The 24,016-nt window shown below is 51.8% G+C and overlaps 1 long non-coding RNA gene across 4 annotated transcripts; it reads left to right on the top strand.

Moving 5' to 3' along the window:
• On the top strand, positions 1-23,556 carry LOC140002867 (uncharacterized). 4 transcript variants are annotated; one of them, XR_011810434.1, is made up of 7 exons: positions 1-272; positions 7,767-7,835; positions 8,936-9,054; positions 10,250-10,406; positions 11,511-14,064; positions 14,153-15,277; positions 23,272-23,556. It is a non-coding gene; the product is annotated as an uncharacterized lncRNA (long non-coding RNA). The 4 variants fall into 4 exon arrangements; XR_011810433.1 differs by having other exon boundaries at positions 2-272; positions 10,271-10,406; XR_011810436.1 differs by lacking the exon at positions 8,936-9,054 and having other exon boundaries at positions 10,271-10,406.
• Positions 23,557-24,016: the final 460 nt, after the last annotated feature.

The following is a 24,016-nucleotide window of genomic DNA, read 5'->3' as shown; positions in this document are numbered from 1 at the left end:
CACCCCTGGCCACCGTGCTGTGGGGCTTTTTGGTCTTTGGGTTGGCTGGGGGTGCTGTGGCTCCAGGATGTTAAAGATTTCTTTAGGGAGTCCCCAAGGGGAGGCGCAAAGTGACCATGGAGGAAGATGGGGAGTTCTCAGAGCACCACAGGTGGGATGTAAAGGGCCTGCTCTGTGTCTGGATTTTCTCTGCAGGACACTTCCCCTCCTCCCTAGGGAGGGCCTGTGGGTGCCCCCAGGCCACTGCCTGCAGCTGGAAGCTGAGACAGGAGGTAAGATGCGCCCCAAACCCACGTCAGCACATGTCGCTTCTCTGCAGCCATGTGGAGCATTGCTGGTGTGAGTTGCTAGCTGCTGCTTTGCAGGCAGCTCTGCACCTGTTTCCCCACAAGGGTTTAAAGCATAATAAAGGGATATAAATACTGCAGTGACGCTCACACGGGCCGGCTTACAGCCCCAACACAGCCCATCAGCTGTGCCTCCATGGGCACCATCCTTTGGGGAAGGCAATTTGAACCCCTCAGCCTCACGGCACCAAGGAAGGATGTCTGAGATGGAATTTTTTTTATTTTTTGGGGGGACAGGGGAAAGAAACCTCAGCATTGTTTGACATGTGTGCTTATGAAAATGTGCATTAGTGCCAGAGAGAGGCTCCTGGGGCTGCAGGAAACCTCTGTGCAGGCCTGCAGAAGCAGCAGGTTGTGTTTTGGCCAGCTGTGTGGTAGCCACAGGGCGCTGCAGACGAAAGGGAAGCTGGGGGGTTGCAGCGTTATTTTTTTTTTAATCACCTTTTCAGCATCCTGGTGGTGAGAGGATCCTGGTGTCTCAGTGCTTGGCTTGGGGGAGCCGTCCTGCACCCCTTCCTTGCAGTGAAGGTGCTGGCTTTGCAATCAGGAGGGGAACAAAGCAGTCCTGGTGCTGCACCATCAACTGTGCTGGTTAGGTTAAAGGGGAAAAGCGTGCCCATGGGCAGCCTGTGCTGAGATTCAGCGTGGTCCCAAGGGTGGCCCTGACTGCTCCCTCCAGCACAGGCCCCTAATCCTATTTTTTGAAGTCACCCTCACTTGGCTGGGTGATGCCTGTGACTTCACGGGGAAGGATTAGGCCAGCCCGGAGCAGCAGGTGCTGGTGGCCGCAGCTCCCCTCTGGCTCGCAGCCCCGGCGCGCTCTTGCCTCTCTCCAGGGAAGGATTCTCTTTCCAGGAGATGGCAGCAGCTTTTCGGAGCTGGGGCTGCGTTTCCAGCCTGTTCGTGAGGACCAGGAGCTGGGATGCAGGAGGAAGGGGGAAAAAGGGGAGGCCTGGGGAGCTGCAGCAGTGGCTCATGGCAAGCCTGTCTCCAGCGATGCTTCTGGAGAAGTTGTGTGTGCCTTCAGGGCTCCCCTGCCTCACAGGAGACATCGTTAATGCTTGTGGTTAATTTTTTAATGGCCTTCTTTAGGGATTTTCTCTTCTTGTGCACGTAAAGTGTTGGGAAACTTTACAGAGCAACGGTTTTGTGCACACCAGAGCTTCTTCCCCAAGGCACACGAGTGCTTCCTAAAGGTGTAGGGGGGAGCTGAGGGCTGGAGGCACCGATCCTGTCACCAAGCTGCCACGTGGCCGTTCAGGTGACCATTCAGAGCTGTCACTTCTCTTCTAGCTGGGGAAAAGCACGTTGGCAGGAGAGCCATTGGGCCCAGGTCTGCTGGGAGGACAGAACTTAGGCTTTGCCCCCAAAGTAGCCCAGAGGAGGGAGATGGAGCCCAGGGATGGGGCATCCTACAGGGGGATGGGTGAGCCCAGCATTTACGGCAAACTCGGCTGCTGAGAAGAGCTGAAACTTTCCAAGCTTCTGCCCAAACCAGCCTCCCAGGGAGAGCAAACCCCCAAATTCCAGGGAAGAAGTTAAAAAGAGAATAGCACAAATAGCACAAGGATTGCATTTTACGGTGAATTCTTTAGATCTTGGTGCCACTGAGCAATCTGCTTGCTCAAAGCAGAACAACTGCGCTTGCATCCTTCATACCGTGAGTCCTTTGGGGCCTGGGCAGCGGTATTTTGGGAAACAATGTGGTGCTCAAAGCTTCACCAATGCTACGTTCATCTGAAAGCTGTTTGAACTGCAGCTTCAGCCCCTGGGCACAAAAAAAAAACAACCCTCTGAGGCTGCCCCCAAAGCCTTCCAGCACAAAGCAAAGGGGTTTCGGGAAAGCAAACGGGAAATGCTTTGGAAATCGGTCACAGCGGTCGGCGTTTGCTGTCGCCGGGCTCCTCCTGGCATCCCTTGGGGTGGATGTGGCCTTGGCTGTGTAAGCTCTTGCACATGGTGGAAAACTCAGCTGTGTTGCAGGGTGGAGGGTTTGGGGCCGTATTGCTTCGTGCTCTTGCTTTCTGGTGCTGAGCAGAGCCCTGAGAGCCTCCCCTGGCTCCCAGGTGGGCTCTGCGCGTGGGGCTCTGCCATCCAGGACCTTGCTTGTTCGCCCCCACCCTTCACCTTGCCAAGCGCAAGCCCTCCACAGAATGCATCAGGAGGGACACCCGCTCTGTGCTGCAGCAGCCCCATCACCTGCCGTGGCCCTCCTCCTCCTCCTCTTCCTCCTGCCCTGTCCCACCAGAGGCTCTGCAACATGACCAGCTCCCCCAGCTGACGCTTTCTGGCCTCACGGCTTTGCGAGTGGCTCCAGAGACAGCTGGAGGCTTCCTGGGCTGCTCATAAATAAACCCTGTCCGTCAGTCCCTCTGGGTGCCTGTCTGCTGCCCTGGTCCCTGGAGGGGGGAAGGAAGAGGCTGTGGGGTCAGCAGAGGGTTTGTCCCCAGCAGGGTGCCCAGAGCATCCCTGCCAGGGTGTTGTGCCCTTCCTTGGGCGCTTGCTCTGGTCTCATCAAAATCTCAGTCTTGTGGTTGGAGAACACAGGTTTTGGAAGGCCCCGAGGATGTGAATGGGGTAAATGTTAGACACGGACTAAGAGGGGCGTGAAGGGAGGTGGGTGTTACCTGCACTGTGGCTGTGTCCTCCCATGGGTCAGTCCCTGGTGAGCTCAAGGGTTTTGGTATCATGGAGCAGCATTGGGCGTGTGTGGGCAGTCATCGAAGCTCTCTGTGCCTGTTTGTCCTTCTGTGAAAAAAGGACAGTGATAGGGATGGTCCTTGACAAGGCTCGTGGAGCTGGGGGCTCTTAGAGCTGTTGTAATGAGCATTGTTTGGGGCCCTGCCTCCAGTACCCACCTGTGCAGCAGGAGGTGTGATCTTCAGCATGCCAGGGACAAAATGTAGGCAGTGGTTGGGATCTGGGGTCACGGCACATCTTTGTGCCTTTGAGAAGGAGCTCAACCCCTGCTTTTTAACCAGACAGTGCAATCCAGGTGCCTAATGATGCTTTGTTCAAAAAGGATTAAGGTGGAAGGGAGCAGCTCCCAAATTTTGACCGGGGGCTGCCAGGAGCCAGTTTGCAAAGCAAGGAGAGACAAGACACTGAGGGACAGGCGCTGGCAAGCTGCTTGCAGAGGGCAGGGTATAAATAGACAACAAAGGGCTTTGGTGTCAGCAGCCCCGCACCTTCCTGGTGCCACTGGCTGGCACGAGCAGGGAAATGCAGCTGAGCAGGGCTGGAGGGTGTGTGGGTAACATAAGGATGAGCCCAGGCATTCAGCAGGCTCCCATGGCCCTCTGTCCATCCGCACCAGGCTGGCTTTGTGGTGCTGACTGGCCAAAGCAGGTGGCACTTGCATGGCCCTGATGTCTGCTGAGCCTGGGCAGAGCCTGGAGCTGCCAGCTCCTGCCTAAAATGCCCACGTGAGACTGTGGCCATCCTATAAAGGTGCCCTGCTTGTCCTAGCTCCTTCCCTGGCAATGTACAGTCACACCTGCTCTGTGCTGCCCTGCTCATCGTGCCCATCTCACACTGGGATGAGTTCAGCAGTTGCGGCGTCCCATACATTGCACTGGGGCAATGCTGCTGACCCCAGGTGCCCCCTTTGCACCCCTTTTCCCATCCCCTCTCCAAGCGGGAGCAAAACCTCCAGGCTAAGAGGGGTGTGTTCAGCACAGCCTGTTGCAATGGCAAAAAAAAAAAAATTTTGCCATTGCTATTTTCAAAAGTGCCGTAACTTTCACAGCATCGCTCGTGGCAGCGCTTTGCTGGTAACTTACCGAGCAGCAGCCTCTGGGCTTTTTGTGGCTCGCTGCTGGGGCTGGGCAGGCTTCAGCTCCCATCGTGTGCGTGTCCAAAGCAGCTTGTGTGGATGCTGCAAAGTGCCACCATAAAGGTTGCAGGAACTTGGAGAAAATGGGGCAGAAGCAAAAGGTTTAGGCTGAAGGAAAATGAGCCCAGCCTCTACGTATAAGAACATCCCAGGTTTGCATCTGTCAGTGCAAATCAATGCTGGCTTTCTCTGCAGCAGGGTGTGGGGAAGGGCTGGGGGAGGCATCCGCGGGGGCTGCTCGGGCTTGCAGCGAGCTCGGGATGCTGGGGACGGACAGACAGACAGGCTGACGGCAGGACTGGGGCCAGGAGCACAAAGCAGCGCTGCTCTCCGGCCTGCCAGCCATGTGAAATTCCTGGGATACGGAGGGTCTTTTGTGTGGGGATCAGCTGTCGGCCGGGCGCCTATTTTTAGGGTGGCAGATCCCGCACCATGCTAGGGGGAGGCTGAGGGTGAGAGGTGCACGGGGACGCTGGTGCAATGCTTGGGGCAAAGCTCACCTGCGATTCATGTGTCCTCCCTGCTGGCCAGCTTCATCCTGAGCGAAGGACAGGGAGGGAGAAGAAGTCCCAAGGCTTTAATTTCTGGGGGGGGCTGTGGAGATAGATGGCCTTGCCAAAAGGTTAGAAAGGAGATCTTTCCGTGTTCTGCTGGAGGGAAAGGCTGTGCGTGAGCACAGCTCGTATCAGGCACCGGCGAGCCCAAGCCAGATGGTTGAGGATGCAGTAAACGAGGTTTCATAAACTCCACTGCTCCGCAGCTGTGTGTGGAGGCACACATTTTCCTGTGCAAGTGGCTCTGTGCTGCGTGGATGGGCTTTTTTGTTAGGATCAGGTGTGTGGAAGTGCCTCTGTGTGTAAATACAGCTTTTGGGGCTTGCTCACTTGTCTCCAGGCGTGACCTGAAAGAAGGCTTTGCTTCAACGTAGCAGTAGGCAAGTTGCTCACTGAGCAAACCCAGTCTTTTGTGTTATTTTCCAGCTATTTTTCACAGTACTTTCCCCGTGGATTTGGTTCACAGATCCATCACCTGTGCTGGTGATGCCGAGGGTGAAGAAAAGAGCCCAGCTCTGGTCTTTGTGAGAAAACCTTGCAAATGTTCTGCTGGCAAAATGTCTCTGCCAACAGGATGAACGCTTGGCTTTACGTGTGCTGAGCTGCTCAAGATGCAGCTGAATTTCTTTAAACAAAAGGCATTTGTTTAAAAACATTTTGATGGAAGCATTCAAAATAGACTCCCCCCTAGAAAGCAAGCATGTATGAAAGTGCCTTTATCTAAAGTGGGGTTCTCAGTTGCATGAGATTGAAATGCATGTGTTCCTTTCTCTTCTGTTCTTAATTTCAAAAATGTTTTTGTTTTGTCATCAGAAACATCTTATTTTTGTCTTTGTCCCAGTAGACAAAAAGAGAAAGCAAGTACACAGGAAAAACCCAGAACAATTCACCTGCCTCCAGAGCTGTCCCCGAACACTTTGAAGGGCCTTTCCTGTGGAAGGATGCTTTCTTTTGCAGCGAGCTCCGATTATAAATTGGGTTTCTCGAAAAGGATTTCCTAACCAGGAAGACAATTGCCTCGTCTCCTGGTACTTCTGAGCAGCCTCTAAAAACACACGGCCAAAGGTCTGGGCAGATCAGGGTGTGATCAAGCAGCAATGTGCTGTTGCACTGCGATTCGGAGAGCTGCTCAGCTGAACACAGGGCGAAGGCAAGGAAGATTGCAGTTGGTTTCCCTTGCTAATTGCATTGGCTGCTTAGCAGGGCTGGAAAAAATAATATATTTTTTTTCTTGCTCCTTCTGCATCGTCCAGGCTGCAGGAATTGGTGCAGCAAGTGAGCCCTTGTGTTTTTCTCTCTGGTGCTTTACCAAATGAGCGACATGTGCCCGTAGTGCTAGGATGCAGCAGCGTTATCCCGATTGCAAACTGGGGCAGGACACATCTCCCTGCTCCTGCCTGGGTTGTAGGGAGTGTCAGCACATGTATTTTCAGGGCAATTTCTGTGAGAAATGGGACTGCCTGGAAATGGGAATGCGCGCAGGGTGCTCTGACAGCCTGCAACCGAAGTCCCAGGCACCCAGGGATGGAGGTCCTGGACTCCCCTCTGAATAATGCTGGTAACTGGAAGCACTAACAGGGAAATTGGAGCTTTTAGGACAGCAGCTGCCCATCTCAATAAACAAATAAATAAAAATCCTGGATCTGGGCAAAGAAACAGCGAGGTCTTGCCAGCACCGGTGGCTTGCAGCAAAGCCTGGCCGTTCGCGGAGCAGTGGCCAGGGTGTTGTGTTTTTGACTCTAAATGAGGTTAATGGAAGTTGCATGGACTCAAATCCCCGTGTGCCTCCTTGGAAGTGCAGGAGCTAACAGCGGTTATTTATTGAGCTCATTTTGTCCCTCTGGCTCGTGTGGGAGGTTGAAAGTAAGCGAGCGGCCGCCCGCGCGCGAGTGTACGAGAGGCAGGGGAGAAAGTGTGCGGGCGGGTATGGGCTGGCTCTTTAGGAAGCATCTAATCCCCAGTCTGGGGACTTTTCCAGGCACCAATTCAGACGTGCTGCTCTGTGCCCCTCCAGCCTTGAGCATACGGCTGCCCTGGGCGACTCGCTGCGCGTCGCCTGCAAGCTGCCCGGGGCTGCAGGAGTTGGCAGAATGAGGAGATGGAGCCGCTGGGTGAGCTTCACTCCGCAGGGAGTCCGGGCCAAAAAGCCAGGAAAAAAGTAAACTAAAGTCAATTTAAAAAGCAGATTTCCACCCCCCTCCCCTTGTAATTCTTCTGAATCTCAGCCTGTAAAACTTGGCGGGTCCTCATGGCGGAGGAGGGCGATTTCTGGTTTGCATGCACGTCGGTACCCAAGCATGCCCGAAACATCTGTCATCAGTGGAAATGAGCACCACTCTGGCAAAGCTCTTCTTTCTTTGCAGTAAAGAACAAGCAAATTTGCTTATTTGTGGTTAATGCTTGTTCCAGATGGCCAGAAATAATACATGACACACAGCCCCACTGTTGCCCAAACTATTGAAGCGCTGTGTAACATGTTTGCAGCACAAAGACAAGCTGGGGAGATTGTTTAACTTACTGGTCTCCAGCTCAGAGCAATTCCTTCAGCCACAAGATAAATGCAGCCTTCCTAAAGACTAAACTTTCCCATCGGGGAGAGCAAAACTTGCAGAGGTGAGGAGCTGTGCTCCAGCTTGTGGCCTTGCTGGCCTCCGTGCGATCATCTTGGTGGCCTCTTTGAGGTCGGTATTTGCTGCAGGAGGAGATGCAGATGCTCCACGGCAGACCATGGTTTGCCTTCTTTGTGCTGATGCTGTGAAGAGGCGGCTCGTTTGGATTTTGTACACGGGAGTTTTGCATGAAGCAGATGCTCTGGTCAGCTTTTCCATCCATTCCGCTGGCAAAGCAAGCAGGCACGTGGGGTCTTCCCACCTCAGCACCCCAATGCTGGTTTGATTTACAGCTCCCTTTGCAAATTCAGAGTGTGTGTGTTTTTTTTGGTTTGTTTTTTTTTTTTTTTTTTTTTTTTTTGGTTTTGCAGTGCAGGCAAAACCCTAATCTGCCAAAACCTTTCTCCCATGACTTTTACAGGACTGGTGTACGGGTTTCCAAAGGAGAAAACCTGCCTTCCTGTTCTCCTGGAAGAACTTTGCCTGGCAGGTCTGTTAGGAGGCAAGATCCCTTTTCCTGCTCCATTTTGTGCTCTGCTCACCACCTTTCTGGCAGCAGGGTGATGGTGCGAGGGGTCTTGGCCAGCATTTGGGGAGTTGTGGGAAGCTCCGGCTGCATGCCCCTGGCCTGTGGTGCCTACCTTGCTGTGCAAATGGCTCTGTGGCTTTTCTGGCTCTTGTGTGCCTGTTGCATGTCCTGAAAAGAGTGGCGGAGAGATGCAATATTTCAGGTGTGGCTGGGTGTAGAGAGAAAGGGGCAAAGCTAAAAGCCATCAGCAGTTTGTGCAGTGACAGATGTCTGTGATAACCCCCCAGCATCCACAAAGTACAGTTGAAGTCTGTGGGTGTCCAAATGAAGAACCATTTTCCTAGTTGAGCCCTACCCTCACGCACAGCCCCCTTGCAGGCGGAGGGTTACTTGCCAAGATGCATCTCTGTGTAATTACGAGAAACTGCATCTTCCACTGTAGCGAGATTTGTTTTTTTGAGAATTTATCGCTTGGGAGCACGACCCTGAAATAACTGCCCGGGCTGGACTTGGGGCCCTGTGCATTAACCCTTTACTCAGCCCGGCCCTGGAGTCCTGCCTCCTTCGGCTCCCAGCTGAGTCCTGCTCTGTGCCATGGTCCGGGCGACTGCCAGCAGTGAAACACAGCCCGGGTGTCTCTGCTGTGCTCTCAGGCTGGAGGGAAAATGAAGCGAAGCCTCCATGTGTCTTATGGCTTTGACCCCGAACAATACACTGACGGCATAAATTAGGAGTTGGCTCAGGCTCGCTTGAAGCTCAGCCCAGGTTTGCTTGAAACTCAGCCTAATTTTGCCTGAAAACAAAGCTGAGAGAGGGGAGCGCTGGGTCAGGGAGGGGGTGCTCTGCAGGTCAACTCATCCTCTGCAGTGCTGCAGCAGGAGAGAAGCAGGCAGCAGCTGTTTAGACCCTCATTTCCTAGAAATGGAGAAAAAAAAATGATGGAAAAAGTTATAGGGCTTCCTGAAAGAGGGGAGAGTGGGGTGGGGGGCCTAGGGGAAGGAGCAGAATGTAATTTGGCACCCACAGAAATGTGGAGCTCAGCTCATAGTGCTTTGGTGCAGGGAACAGGCGCCTGGTGTGGTGTGAAAGATGTTACTGAGACCAGGATCTGCTGGTGCCAGAGGGGTCCAGTGGTGTCTTTTGGCAGCTCTCACTCCAGCAAAGCTCCCTTGGATTCCAGGTGAGCTATTTCCACAGCCTGCTTTCTGCGGTAATTTTGGTTTTATTGCCTTGGGGAGAGGGCTCCTGCGAAGCAGTGAGACACAGGCAGGGGTGATAAAAGGTGCAAATTGAACTGGCCTCATGCGGTCCCTGGGAAGCAGCACTGGATGAAGAGACTTCCCACTCCTTTACAGCTCTCCCCTCTTTGTAGTAAATTGGGCTTGAGGTGTTACTGCAAGGAAAACAATATTTTTTCTGATGGCTCCATTAGGGTTGTGACCATCCCCTGCGGAGAGTCCTATGGACTGGTGTTTTCTGTTCATTACACCTCACTTTGCTAAGACTTGGTTTCCTGCCGGCAGTTTCATATCCCCTGTCCTTGTTTTGCTGTATTTCCCTAAAAAAATAGAAGGGTAATTATTTTTTCTTGCACCCCTGCTTATCTCCCAGCTGGTGACTGGCAGTCCCAAATGGCACCTTCCCTGCTGATGGGGAGGTGCAAAGGTGGAGAGGGCGGCGAAATGCCCTCCGAGGTGCCAATCTCCCTGGTGCCTATGGGCTCCTTGGATCCATCCCTTTTCTGGAGGAACATTTCGGGAAGGAAGATTGTGGAGGGAAGAAGAGGACACTCCACCTGCCCTGGAGTGCCAGGGGTTGATGTTGTGCCACATCTCTGGCAGGAGCTGCAGCCCTGATGGGCATCTCTCTCTGCTTGCCTTTATCTTCCCCTCAGCTCAGGGTCCCAGTGGACACTTTGCAGCCTTTCCGCAAGTGTTTGGGAAGAGGAGCCAAAGCTAGGCCCTTCTGGCAGCATTTCCACAACAAATCCCTGGCTCCCAGGGAACACGGATGTTCTTAACCCAAACTGAATCCATGGGGGGTCCCCAGGCTGGTGCCGGGGGCTGCTGCTGGGGGCTCGCCTCCAGCTGGCGGCGCAAACTGGGGAGAAGATAAAGGCTCCCCCCGTTCCTTGCAAGCCCTGCTTGTCCACAAAGAGCTGAAATCCTCGCTGCTCAGATGACGAGATGAGAGTAGCAGGAGTTCCCCTCCCATCAGGGCTATCTGCTTTTCATTTAGTGGGATTAAGGGCTGATCGCCCGCCCGGCCCCGCTCACCGTTTGCCTGGCGTTTCCCCATTTGGCGCTGCTTCTCGCTACTTGTTGCTCCTTTTTTTTTTTTCTTTTCTTTTCTTTTTTCTTTTTTTTTTTTTTGAGGTCTGTGCTCCAACCTTACAGGGGCTCCTGGTTTTGGAGGCAAGAACATCCTAACCAAGCTGCGTCCAGGCTGTGATGCTAACATTAGACAACGGGGAGGTGACTCAGCCCTTTCAGTACATGTTTCCGTGTTCCCAGCTGCTGTAGGAAATAAACAGTGAGTAGTTAACATCACCAGCAAGACATGTATAGAAGAAAATATTGTCCTAACAACATTAGATCTATGGTTTAAGCTGGTCAATGGCAGGAAATTTGGAATTAAGGACAGCCGCTTGTCTCACACTCCTTCATTTGCCTTGGGAAATAAAAATAATTCAGGCACAAAGTGAACGAAATGGCACTGGAAATGCCATATTACTCCATTTCCTGGCTTTTATGGCAGGGAATGAAGAAGGAAGAATAAATGAGGCCTGTGTCCTTCAGTTCAAAGTGATGGCAACAACATCCATCCAGGTCTCTGGAGTCAAAAGAGACTGAGACCAGTTTTACCTCGTTTTATCATTGTGTTATGTAGCCAAGACTCTGGAGAGGTTCTTCCTTTGGGGGTAATTATTTTTGTTCTCTTAGTTGAGCAGTTTATTGGGCTTTTTTTGGTTCAGCTCCACTGGGACAACTTGGCTGCAGGAGAGCAGGTTCAGTCCAAAAAACCCTCAGGTTTATGGAGGTGTGGAGGCTAAGAAAGGTTAGAAATCTCTTCTGCACTGTGCCAATAGATCCATAAGCCATGTGCGTTCCTACAAAGTTGCCTCCCAGGGCTTTTGTTGATGGCAGGGAGTGTTTACTCAGTGACCAGCCTCACAGATGTCGGGGGGGTTGTTGGAGAACACGAACAGGATAAGGGCCAAAAAAAGTCAACCGAATGCCTGAAGAAGCTGACAGCCTTTATGTAACTCTCTCAGGAGATGGTTGCGTGCTTCTGGAAGAAGGTGCTGCTCCAGAGAGCTGTTAGGCAGTCCTGTTGACAAAAAGGTGGCTTCTGTAGACTTGAAATGCCTTCAGTTCAACAGCTGACCCGGGAGGTTTCTATGAACAGCCCCGTTTGGTACATGTTTGGGTTGGCTCCCCAAATCTGGGAGAGGGAATAACCTGTTCTGGAAAGGACGTGGATTGGGTCTTGGGTCAGGGGTGTTGTTTTCTCCCTGTGTGCCTCAGCATGGAGGAGAGGGTGTTAGAACGGAGATGGACATGAATACTAGAAAGGCGTTTGGGCTGCAAATGTGGTGGGCATGTTAAGCGTTTTTTTTTTTTTTTTTTTTTGAAGAGCGGCGCGTGGACGTTTGGCGATTCATCTGTTAGCTGAATGAACAAAAGAGATCGATGTTGGGCTGTTTTGTTCTTCTGCTCTCCACCCATCTTGGAATTTGTTACCACCCTGCTGCTAACCGAAATAACGCGGGGACCAGCCGTGCACAGCGCTGCTTCCTCTGGCCTGATTTCCTCATACTGGCAGATTCCTTCAAGGAGAGCGTGTGCCTACATGAAAGAACCAGGATTTCTAAAAGCAGGTTTTCTTCTAGGTTTTCTTTGTTCTTCAGTCAGTGAAGAACAAGCAGGGTCCTACACGAGCTGCACCACTCAGCAATGCACCAGCACCCCAGGGAAACCCTTGATGTGTGGATGATGCACATTTTTAACACACAGTGCCAACTTTCTTCTGTGATGATCCTACCTGAGGATTCCTTCAGGCAGCTGAGCAGTGTCATAGCCAAGAAGGAGGTGAAGTCCTGGAGAGGAGAGCCCAGCAGCCAGGCTCTGTGCTGGCACACCAGGCGGGCGTGCTGCACCCTCCTCCAGTGCTGAGGAATGCTTCCTCACAGCTCATCATCATGAAGGTTTTGGTATGCGACTTGTGGGGGTCTGGGAATTTGGCTGCCCCTGGGCCATGGTGTCTGAAGCATGGGGCCGAACAATTGGTGTGCATGCACTCTGTGGCCGCTCGGAAAATGCTGCTGGCTGAGCCAAATTCCTTCCTGCAACTTGCACGCAAAGAAGCCACTAATTTCACCAGCAGTTGAACATCCATATCTGAGGGCAGAACTTATCCAGAAGCCTTTGGGCAGAAGTTTTTAGCATAACCACCCAGAGAAAAAAAATGATGGGGAATTGCAAGTGGCATTTCGCAGAGAAAGGAGGAGGGGAGAAGAGGGAATCAAAGCGTTGAAAAGCTTTTCCACTAACACAACTTTTCTCAGTTCTTTAAACAGCACAATGGCTATTGATGGATAAAAAAATAAAACAGGACGGCATATCCTCTCGAATTTATTCTGGTCCCAATGGACAGTCCCTGGCATTTTTTCGGAAGAAACTCTTGAGTAAACACTCTGTCCAAGGAGGAAAGACACATAGCATGTCATAAAAATCATTCGTAATACGTTCTGGGAGACACACCAATGCTGTCAGGGCCGGGGAGCTGCTTAGCTTCACTTTGATTTACAGATAAATACAGCGTGTCTGGGGCTCCCAGTTGCTGACTGCGCGGGCGAGCTCCCGATTACGTGCTGTGCTCGAGCTCCATGGGATTAATTGGGACCACCTGGAAGCGCGGCCGCAAGCTCGACCTTCCCAATCATGTGGGGTTGTGCACAATTAGGAGCTGCACTTGTGTGGAAGGATGGGGCTCAGCTTCTCCCATTGTGGGGCTGGGCACCTAGAGTAACCTGGAGAGTAGAGGGGGTGTGTTGCAAAGTCAGGATTTTCTGCGTAGTCTCATGTAAGACAGCTCTGAGTGTTGGATGTGGATACATCTCCCTGTTCTTTACGCATGATGCATACTCTAGTGTTTTTAGGGTGTAAATCTTTGGGGTTTCTGCAGGTTATTGAGGCGAAGAATGTCAGCAGGTGCCCAATGAGATATTCTGGTGTTTTCTGTGGCACGATGAAAATCCTGCAAATGCTTTTGCCCTTTGAGTCCACAGTGCAGGAAAAAAAATGTGGGGGTGGAGTGGCCTGGAGGAAGAGGGGATGGGGTTTTATGGAAATACCATAGCAGCAGGTGATTCCATTTGGGCGATACAGCAGTTCATGCTGGCCCTGGTGATTTTATTGCTTCGCTGGCTTCTGTGCAAAGGTAATGCATGCAGAACGATTAGCTGGGCTCTGATAGTCATTAATTGCTTGGCTTTCCCTCTGGAAATGGCAGGCACTTTTCGCAAGGCCTTTGTAAGTTAACAAAGGGGCCACAACGCAGCAGGAACACATTTCAAGTGTAAGTAAACACTAGTTTTTGGTTCCAGGTTGGTTGGGGAGGAAGGCTGGAACTTGTGGGAAGGAGCAGGGCAAACTGGAGGATGTGCCATGGAAAATAGCTTTGCACTGAGAGGATTTTTTTATATGTCCCAGCAAGGATATGAAAAAACGTACAAGTGGATCTGCTGGAAGGGTTATAATATTGAAGAGAAAACCTCATGTCCTGCAGATGGAAAGAGAGGGTAATAAGCTCTCTGTGTGCATGTGGAGAGCAGGGGTGAGGTGAAATGACCTTGTAAGAGCAAGAGCTGCTTACAGGTGATATTTCACCACACATTTTTTACATTGCTCACATGGTGCAGGCCAGTTGTGCACAGGAATGTGATGGCATGAGCACTTGCCAGCAAGGAGGAGTTGTTCATCTTCTGGCCAGGAGTTTTTCTGAACCTAGCTCTGTGTGCTCCCCAACGTGCAGCAGGTGTGGATCCTGATCTCCACCTTGCTGTGATTTTTCATTTGCAAGTGTTGTCTCCTGCTCCTGGTTTCTGCGGTTTGCACATGAATACGCAGCCATGGGGACGTGGTGCCTCTGTGCTTTCCCAGGCAGGAGCCTTGTGCTGAGGCCAGCGGTGAGTTTGCTAGCGTGTTACTGTTCCTGTTTTGGCTTTTGCACTGGTATCTGCTCTGCTAATCCTGGGGGGGATTCTTTGTTTTCAGGCAAGGAAACACGCAAGTGAAGATGAGGACGTTTTTCTCAGCATCCAGAAGTGAAGCGAGATCCCTGGGAGAGACGTGAGCTCCTTGCAAGGAAACGTGAATAAAGCCAAGACAGCATCGCCTCCAAGCCACCTCTGCCAGCGATGCTGCAGGCTGCACAGACCTACATGTAATGCAGGCGGCTGTCGATGGGGAGGGGGTTTTCAGAGCCTGGAAAGCAGCGTGTGGAAGTGGCAAGGCAGGCTGTAGCCTGGGGCTGGAGCAGCCGCGTGCAGGGCACGCTGGATGCACAGACTTCGTCAGCCAGACCTGAGATAACAGGGCTCAGGCTCCCTGCCTGCTTTCACCATGGCTGTTCATAGCATTGTGGTCATGAAAAATTGATCGAAGGCATCTTTGTGTTTTTTTTTTTTTTCCTCCCAAAGGGGCTCAAAGAGCATGTCCCTTCCACGGGTCTCTCCTCTCCACCAGCTTACCTCCCTCCCTGCCCTCAATTGAAGACAGCTGCCAGGAAATATTTTTGCTGTATGGCTGAAGTGAAAACACATGGGGAGGGGAGAGCAAGCATTGCATTTACAACTTAATTACTGTTGTTTCTGGAAACTTGGGCAGAGGTGGTGCGAGTGGTGTGGTGGTGAGCGTACGGGGTCGCTTCCCTCTCAGCACCACCTCTGTGCTGGGCTTGAAGGGGAGGACAAAATGCCGCCTGTCACGGAGCCAGGGTGGAGGTGAAGGACCGCCAGCCTGAGGAGAACCCCATGGGGAAGCTGGTGATGGCTCCTTGAGCATAGAGACTGGGATATTTTGGGGAGAAGGTGGGGAGCGCCCCTCCCCCCCCACACCTCCGGCTCTGTGAGGAAAAGGCGGGAAAAGTTTCAGAAGGCTCCGGAATGTTCGGGCACTGCCCTCACGCCTCCCTCTCCTCAGGGTCTGGCGGTACCTCTGTGGAAACGGATTGAAGAAAGGGGCAAAAATGCCAAATGGAGGGGAGTAGTGAGGGGTGAAGGTGTGAGGAACGGCCCTGAGGAGGAGAAAGGGCGGGAGGGGCTCGGGCTGCCATGGCAGAGCCCCCACGGCTGCTGGAGAGGAGCGGGTGTCGCTGGTACCCCTTCCACACAGGGCAAGGTGATGGTTTAATTTTGTCTGTTTCTCTCCATCTACATCCATCTTAACTGTCTCTGCATTGAATTTTCCCCAAAATGAGTCTGTTTTGCTAGTAACTGGTGTGGGATCTCCCAGTTTTTATCATATCTTTTCCCCCCACCCCCAATTTTCCCACTTGCTCTCTCTTCCCCCCTCTGCTGAGGTGAGGGGGCAGCTGGCAGTGAGCCCACAGAGCCTGCCTCCTTTACGTGAGGAAGAAGAAGAAAACCCACAGAAATGTGAGTTTTTACCTTTGTGACTGGGACTCAAGCCCTGTGGACACCACCTCGGGTTCCTGGGTCCTGCTCAGGCTTTTGGCTTAGCTGCTGCTTTGAAAGCAAGGAGGGGCAATGTTTGGGTTTTCAGTGTTGGAGCACTGAATGCTTTGGTGACAAGTGTGGGGCTGCGTGGGTTTGGCACTGAAACTCTTGGGTTTCTGTAACCATGTCAGAAACCCCGCGCGGTGTTAATTCACTGAGGTGAGGATGTGTTTTGTCTAAGGAGAGGAGGAGAAAAGTTGCTTTGACACTTGCAGCCGGTGAGGTATTTTGTGAGGCAAGATGTTTTGACTGTGGGACATTTGATAGATACGTGCAAAGGTAACTGAAGATAACATTATTGTATTGCAGTTGTGATGTGAACACAGATGGCAGTTATGCCAAGAAAGGTATCCTTCCCTCTGCTTTCTGTAGGATCACGCATGCTGTACGTACCAATATTAACCAGATTAGCTGGTTTAGGGCTGAAATGTGGTATTGAAGATTACTCTTTTGGATTATTCATCACGGTTTTGTCCTACAGAGGCTGGGAGCATGAGGCACCTTGTTGGGCTGCTTGGCTGTAGCTCTTGCTTTTCACCAGGAACAATGTTTAGTTGCATACTGTTTGCTCTTCCCAGTGCAGCTCCCTGCAAAAACCATCACGTGTCTCTTGGAAGGGCAGGCCCAAGAAATCAGCCAGTTCAGCACTTAATAAATAAATTTGCAGAGGGAAGGAGGAATTAATCCATGATGGAAGCTCCTCGGTGTAGTAGGGTAGCATAAAGATCACAGAATCACATCATCTCTCGAGTTGGAAGGGACCTGCAAGGATCATAGAGTTCAGCTCCTGGCTCCATACAGGAACACAGTTATTACAGCAACACCACCAAGAGCTACTTCAGTCACATTCTAATTTAAGGCATCTTCAGTTGCCTTAGGGAAGGACTTTATTTGAAAATCCAGTGATGCCAAGAAGGACAAACATCATGAGAATATGGATAACAGAATGTGCCATGCAGAGATCACATATCCTGGGTACGTGGTGAGTGACCAACATTAGGATCCCAACAGCAATTAGGATCCTTTGTCCTGAACATTATCTCCTGCTGCTGTTATTAACTTTTGATTCTATCGCAAGCCACAACCCAAGTGCTAATGTTGTTGATGCTGCTATGGTGATTGTGCCGTGCACTGTGCTATTGCCAAGCTGTCCACAGACAGAAACGGGCTGCCCTCACGTAGTGCTGGGCTGCGGGCACCCCTGCAGTGGTGGTAAATGCTGGCGAGCAGCTTGTGTGCAGTGGTGAGCTGCAGCAAGCGGCGGCATGCACGCAAGGAGTGCTGGCAGGGAGTCTGCCTGAAGTGGTAGGCGGGTGGCAGTGTGCATGGGCAAGGCTGGTGTGTGGCCGAGTGTGCAGAGTTGTGCAAAGTGGGCTTCCTGCAGCACTGCACAGGCAGCTGTAGAGCTCCACAGCAGGAATGGTGGCACCATGACGGCTGCGTGCCTTCCTGCTGGCTCTCCTCGGGTCTCTCCTAGAGGTCAGGATGCTTCTGCAAACCTGGTGCTGTCTGTGTAGAGGCAGTGCAAAAAGAAACTCGGTGACGCTGGTGTGTGGCAGATGATAGTGCAGCGTTAACAGGTAGGTAAATATGTGTGCTGCTGAGATTGTACAAGTAGCAGGCAATTAATATGAACAGCAGGGTGGGAGGAGGGGGCATGAGCTCCAAGCCAGGGCAGGATTTTTCAGCAGCTGCTGCCAGTGGTGGTGGTCTGTGAGCGCCCTTGTTTGCTGCTGAGCTGTGCTGTGCCACATCTGACTTAGCACGGCACTGTGGCTGGCCAACATTTTTTGTCAGAAGGCATAACTGTCTTATTTCATTTTTTCACGATTTGTTTCTTCATTTGGGGGATTTTTTTTTATTTATTTTTTTTTTATCAAAAACACCACTGTTTTCTTTCTCTTTTCTAAAGGCGCCAAACAAACAAGCCTTCAAAGTGAAAGAAGCCTGATTCTTCTTTTCCCCCAGGAAACTTGTTTTCCATCTTTTAAGAAACCACTTCTAGCTAGTCCCTGCTGCTGGGCCTCTCAATCCTGCTTCAGGGGAGCATCAAATGGGGGCAGGGGCTGGGAGTGCTTGGGACTGGTTTGGGGGGTCACTGGGCTGCAGCTTCCCTACTTTCTGAAGCGGCAGCTTCCACAAAATGGGAAAAATTGCAGGAGTTTCACTTGGGTTATGCAGCGTAGGCCCCGGGTCCTTGAGACACTTTTGTCTGCTGGAGCAATAAGCATCAGCCCTGGAGCTCTCCTGCACACCTGCAGTTACTGCTCATAGTTTTACGTGCCAGTCATTTTGCATATGTTATTTTTTCACATCTGCTTTTGCAGAAGTCATTTGATTTACTCTGCAGAGGAGTCCAAGGACTTGGCCACAGCAGCACAGGAGTCAAAGGCAGAGCCTGTTAGGACGGCAACATCCTTTGCAAAGTTGGCTGGGAAAACATTGCATGCCTGCAGATATCCCAAACAAACAGAGGGCAATTTCAGAGAGGTGCAGGCAAGGGAGCGAAACCAAAACAAACTACTGCTTTAAAATAATATACGGGCCTGGTCTTTGCTACGGTGGACTCTGCAATTGTTTGGGCCTGAGCTGAAGTGGCTATAAAGTGCAACCACTCAGATTCGATGGTGGTTTATACTACTGTGCTAAATGTGCGTCCCTACAAGAGGCGATGGAGGAGACCCAGGAGATGTGTGGGTACTGTCAGACTACGTAGCAGAGACCTGGCTGTACATCTGCCTGTCTCTGCTGGGTGTTGCTCAACACCTCGGCTCTCCTGCACAAGGAACATGCCTGTCTGAGCCCCTCCATCCCTGCCAGCCACTGTGGTCCTGCTCTTGTGCAATGCAGTGCTCATTGGCCATCGGGGCAGAAGCCACCCAAATGCTTTCAGCTGCAGCATTGGCTTTTAGGGCTGGGCACTTCTCTTTAAGACTTTGAGGACAGATTTTGCTCATTGAGCACAGCACAGCTGGCCGTCTTCTGACCTTCCTTGCAAGCTCTGGCTGTCCACGGATGATGATCCCAAGAAAGCTTGCTCTTAACCTGTTCTAAGAAAGAGGTAGGCAGAAAGAGTCCCTGAAAACACAGGAACTTAGCTCAGAACTGCCCCAAACGGCTTCCTAGCTCTCCCACGGCACCACTCATCGCTGGATGATACGTGCCACGTGTCTTCTGGAGGTGTGAGGCTCATCAGCAGAGTTAGTGCCCCGGTGACAAGAGTCTTTCCAGAGCAGGAGGACAATGCAGTTGTGGGCAGCGTCAGATTCAGTACTTGCACACAAGGTAAGGCTTTGATAACTGTGTCTCGAAGTGCTTTCGCTTATCTGTCCTTTTTTAGCAGTTTATTTTAGATCAATGTACAGAGTAGGATCATTTGTCTCATTTTGCAGAGAAGGAGAGGGATGAAGACACAAAGAATGAATGGCCTTGTCTAATGCCAACAAAAAAACGAGTGTGGCAGAATTTTGCCCCTGCGAGAAAGAGTTTTAAGAGACTCAAGTTGTTGTTTTATCCATCAGATTATACATGTACAACCTTAGGACAGTACGCGGCTTGTGAGAGCAAGGCTGAAAGGGTAAAAAATGTCCCAGGGACTGTGAGGAAGCCACGGACCCTCTGAGGCCACCCCAGATGCAGGTTCACACCTGCCTTTGGAGCAGGTAATGGTCTCTCACAATGCTACTTCTCCTGTAGGTGAATACAAGCAAATAGCCAGCCCCAGGTGGTGCACCTGCCTGTGAGATGCAGTTTTGTGGCTCACCCTGGGCTGCTGTTCCCCAGGCTGTACGTGTTGAACAGGGCCCCTCACAGACTGCTCCCAGCCGTGTTTGGGGGTGTTTCAAGGCAGTGCCCACCTCGCCTTGCTTGCCCCCTACAAAGCAAATGACAGCACAGGTTTGTCACCATCAGCAAGAGCATTTTAAGTCCCTGTGGATGTGAGCAATGTCAGAGAGTCCCGTGTGTAACGTGCTGCTGGCCAGACCCTGGCTGTAACCTAAACCAGGGCTGAACGTACCCTTGATTCTGCCCTGGCAGGAGAAGAGAGGATCTTGCGCCTTCCAAATTGTGTCAGGCATGAAAAGAAACGTGGCGTTTGCTTTCTTAAAATTATTTTTGATTCAGGGTAGCATTAAACAGGTTGAGCAAGTGTAGCAGAGTCTCCCTTGGACAAGGCAACCTGAAAGGACTTTCCCAGGGAGACAAATCCTGAATCTGGCAGTTGTAAAGCTCCTGCAGCTGTTGAGTAGGGTTCTAGGAAAAACAACAGGACAGCAAGGCAGGGCTGACAGCTGAACTGGTACAGGTGGTGGAAAGCGATGCTGCCTCACCAGGAACTGCGGTGACCAGCAGCCTCTCTTCAGCTGTGTAAAAGTAAAGCATGCCACAGAGCAGGCTTTGGGGCGATACAAACAAAGCTGCTTCGGGAGCCAAACGCACTGGGATGTTTGCTGGTGAGTGCAACTGGATTTTCCATCTGGAAGGCATGACTGTCTGGCCCAGAAGCCAATTTAAAGTACAAATTAGATCTGGCTGCTTGTCAGAGTCTCCTCCCCAAAATGCAATAAGGGCAGGGTGGTTATATAATGTAAACCATTCTCGGTAATTTAGCGGTCCTGAAACAACAAACAAGCCAAGGAGGGGGGGAAAAATGGTTTGCAGCAGAATTCAAAGCTGAAGGATTTGGGTAGAGGAATTCAGTCCATCTGATCCGGCAGAGATGTGTGCTGCTATTCCTGTACGTCTTGAAAGGAAGCTGCCACCAGATCCTCTGCTATTTTCTCTTCACAGGGCCCTACTGATGGGCGTGATATTTCAGCCTCCGCGCTAACTCCCGCACTCTAAATATGCAGGGACAGTTGTGTGTGTGGCCCCCGCACCTTTCCCCACTGCTGGGGCATGGCAGGAGGCAGCTCCTGCTGGCCCCCGAGCACACCAAACCTCTGCAGATGACGGTGGCTTTGCCCAGATCCCTCGTGACATCTGCAGTGCTGCCTGCTACCTGTGCAGGATGCTGCCTGCTGCGGGCAGGATGGGCTTCTGCAAGGTGGGTGGTGGGCAGCAGCATCCCTGAGGGGGGCTCTTCCATCTTGACCCTTTTAAAATTCTTATTCTCTGCGTTGGTAACATTGGTAAAAACCCCAAACGCGTAAATATTTTGAGCCTGAAGAATGTGAACCGCCTTTACAGGCTCATATCCTTAAGGGGGAATGGCAAGGGTGTGTTTACTACTTCTTAATATTGATCTATTAAGCATTTATGGTTTATTCCCTGCTGCTTGTAATCTGCTCCAGGCCTCTCAGATTTGAAGGAGGTAGCAGTGCTCAAGCACAGCTTCCACTTATTTTTACTTTTATGCATACAAAGAAGATAGGGCTGATTTATTGAGGAGAAAGAGGGAGAACATTAAAAAGCATCGTGAGGCAGTTTCAGATGCCTGTGGTAAAATGGGGGGGAGCTCAGCTCCTCCCTCTGTACGCTGAGTTTTTGGGGCTGGAGGACCCAGCTCTCCCCTTGTCTCATCAGGACCTGTCGCAATGAATTCCATTTTTCGGATCCAGCACAAAGCAGGAGCAACTACACTGACGTCAAGCTGGGTTGGGACATATGGGACAAAGCCCAGGGAAGCCTAAAAGTTTTTTGTTTTTTCCATTGACTGTTACAAGTCCCAGGGGAGACGAATTGGGCCCTTTCTCTTAAAACATGTTTTTTTCTTGGTGCTCTGCTTTGGATGTGCCCCAGCATGATGAGGACGCAGTGTCCTGAAGGAAGAGCACAGCCTTCATGCACACTGTCCCTCTGACACATGAACCAGCTGTGCCAGAGCTCCTTTGGGGTGGAAAAACAGCTTTCCACGCTCCCCTTGCCATGCTGCTAAAAGGAGACAACCCCCCAGTGGTAGCTTTAAAAAATAAAATAAATAAAAAAAATACCATGAGCTGGAAGAGACTCCTCAGATAGCTGAGGATCTGCTGCGAGAGCCACATTTAAGGCAGGTTACCCCCCTGGCATGAGGATTTACATCAGGCACTAGGAAAGCGACATCAGTGGGAAGGAAAACCCCTGATGTGAGGAGCTGTGCTGCTCTCTGGCACTGTCTGCTCGTGGCTCAGGAGTTCATGTGTGTGTCATCCCCCCCCCTTTTTTTGCTTTTGCTTTGCTCTCCCTCCTGCTGGAGCACTGGAACAAGCTGCGGGGTGAAGGCAGAGGGCACAAGCAAGGGCTTCACCCTGAGCAGCAGGAGGCACAGTGTCACAGAAGGACATTAGCAGCGTTCCTCATCTCCTGACTTTCCTCTGCGAGCAATTTGCAGGGAAATCAAACCTGACTCGGCTCCATTAGCTGCTAACCTCCTGGCTGCTGGGCCTGTCTTTTGCATTACGATGGAGCAGAGCCTCTTTGCATGCTGCTGTCAGAGTCTGAATGAGCTTTGATAAAAGGCCGAGTGTTAGAGCAAAAGGAAGTTTTAACCAAAAGTTGTTTCCAATTTCCTGAGCTAGCTGTAGCCACTCCGCTTTGCTCCTGGGCTCTGAAGCAATCTGTCTTCTGGGGGAGCCTTGCTTCATTATTTTTGCTTCCCTCAGAGCAGTTGACACTTCGTCTGGGTTTCCCAACCCTCCCAGCATCGATTCATTAGCTTCAAAGGCCGTACAAAGCTGCTGTGGGTTCCCCGGCTGCTTGCACAGGGACATGCGCCTGCCCCGGCACTGTAGGGTTTGGTTTCCTAGACCGAGCCGTGGCTCTGCCTGCCTCTGGGTATGCACGTGGTGTCTGGGTTCCCCTGGGCAGGCCTGTTTGGCCCCAGGCTTTTGGGGTTTCCTGTTCACCCCGTAGTGCACTCACCCTGCGTATGTCCTGGGTTGCTGGCAGCCTGGGCACGAGCCTGGACCGCAGCTGCTGAAGGTGAGGAGCAGGGGATCCCTTAGAAATGCCTCTGTGGAAGACAGTAGCAGAGGCTGAACAGGACCCCTGTTGAGGAGAAAGGGTGGGAGGAGTGTGGATTTGGGGTGGATGCAAGAGCCTGGCTGGGCAGCGAGGCTGCGGGCTTTCAGCAGTAGCCTCTTGCAAAGTGATTTAATGGGAAACCCAAATGCAGCTCGGTGCTCTGACTTACCAGCCCTACGCGTGCCAAGGTGCTGTGGCAAGGGCCTCGGTGTGTGGGTAACTGAGCCTGAGCTCAGCTTTAATAAAGGCAGGCTTTCGGCTCAGCAAGGGGCCAAGGGGAGTTGCAGGAGGGAACTGAGTAGCTCCTTTGAGCTCCAGCATCGTGCTGGAGAACATCGTGTCCCAGGGATGGCTGCCCCTCGCTCCGGGAGCTGGCTGTGCAGGTTTAGTGCCTGAAAATCTCACCCTCGGTTTTGCACCCCTATGAGCAGATTTGGAACATTCAAGCTGCCTGCCCCTTTGTTGTGGCCAGCATTTTGCACTGCTCTGGCTGTGTGCTGGAGCTTGTAGTGATGCACCAAAACCAGAAGTGCTTCTGAAGCAGTTTTCCTGAGGCAGGTAACTTTCAGCTCTGAGCAATGACCATTTTCAACAGGCTGCTGTGTGCCTCTGTAAGCTAGAAAGATTTGGGGAACGCTGCTGCAGCAGTGGAGGCTTTTCCTTGTCTTATTTGCAGCAACGTCATTTTTCTTCATTTCTCTTCCCCTGAAGGTCCTACCACCCAGGCTCTGTGAGAAATGAGATAACGGCAGAAGTCAAGCCAGCAGAGATGACCATCTCTACAGACTCCCACGGCTCTGAGCACGACCTATTAAAAATCAGCTCCAGACCAGGAGGAGGAAAAAAAAAAAACCTACAGCTGAAAAGAAGCAAAACATCTCCCCACCCCAGCTTGGATGTGAAATGCTTCTGTTGCGGGGAAAAAACTCCTCCTTCCACAGAGAAGGGTGCAGAGCCTGCTTGCTCAGGGCCATTCTCCTCTTCTGAACAACAGGCAAGAGGTTAGTTGAAAACACAAGGGGTGTGGGCAGCTGAACTGTGCGTCCACCAGGCGCTGCCTGATGCTCTCATCCTGCAAAGCCTGGACGGTCTGGGCTTTCCCTCTGTGGGGGGTGAGGGAGAAGGGGTGGTCTCAAGCTGCGAGGCCGGGGTTTGCTTCATCTTCCCTTGGAGGCTCTGACCCAGCCTCTGCAGGAGCACTTGGCCTGGCCCAGCCCGGCTCTGCTCAGTTGTTTGGCAGCTCTCACAGCTCTGGGGGCAGGTTCCCACTGCGGCGCCTGCACGAAGCTGGTTTGGCTTTGACGGGAGGGAGGCAAAACTGAGCTCAGGCATTTTAGGGGTATGAAAATGCAAAGCCCCGACCGGCTACTGCGAGCTTCGCTTCTTTCTTTCTGCCTTTGCTGCTTGGCAGGGCTAGGAGTTTATATTGTGCAGTGGTCCCTTTTGTTTTGTAGGG

The sequence above is a fragment of the Anas platyrhynchos genome, chromosome 6 (genome assembly GCF_047663525.1).
Source record: "Anas platyrhynchos isolate ZD024472 breed Pekin duck chromosome 6, IASCAAS_PekinDuck_T2T, whole genome shotgun sequence".
Lineage (NCBI taxonomy): Eukaryota > Metazoa > Chordata > Aves > Anseriformes > Anatidae > Anas > Anas platyrhynchos.
The sequence above is the reverse complement of the archived record's forward strand: the minus strand, read 5'-3'. Positions and strand labels throughout refer to the sequence as shown.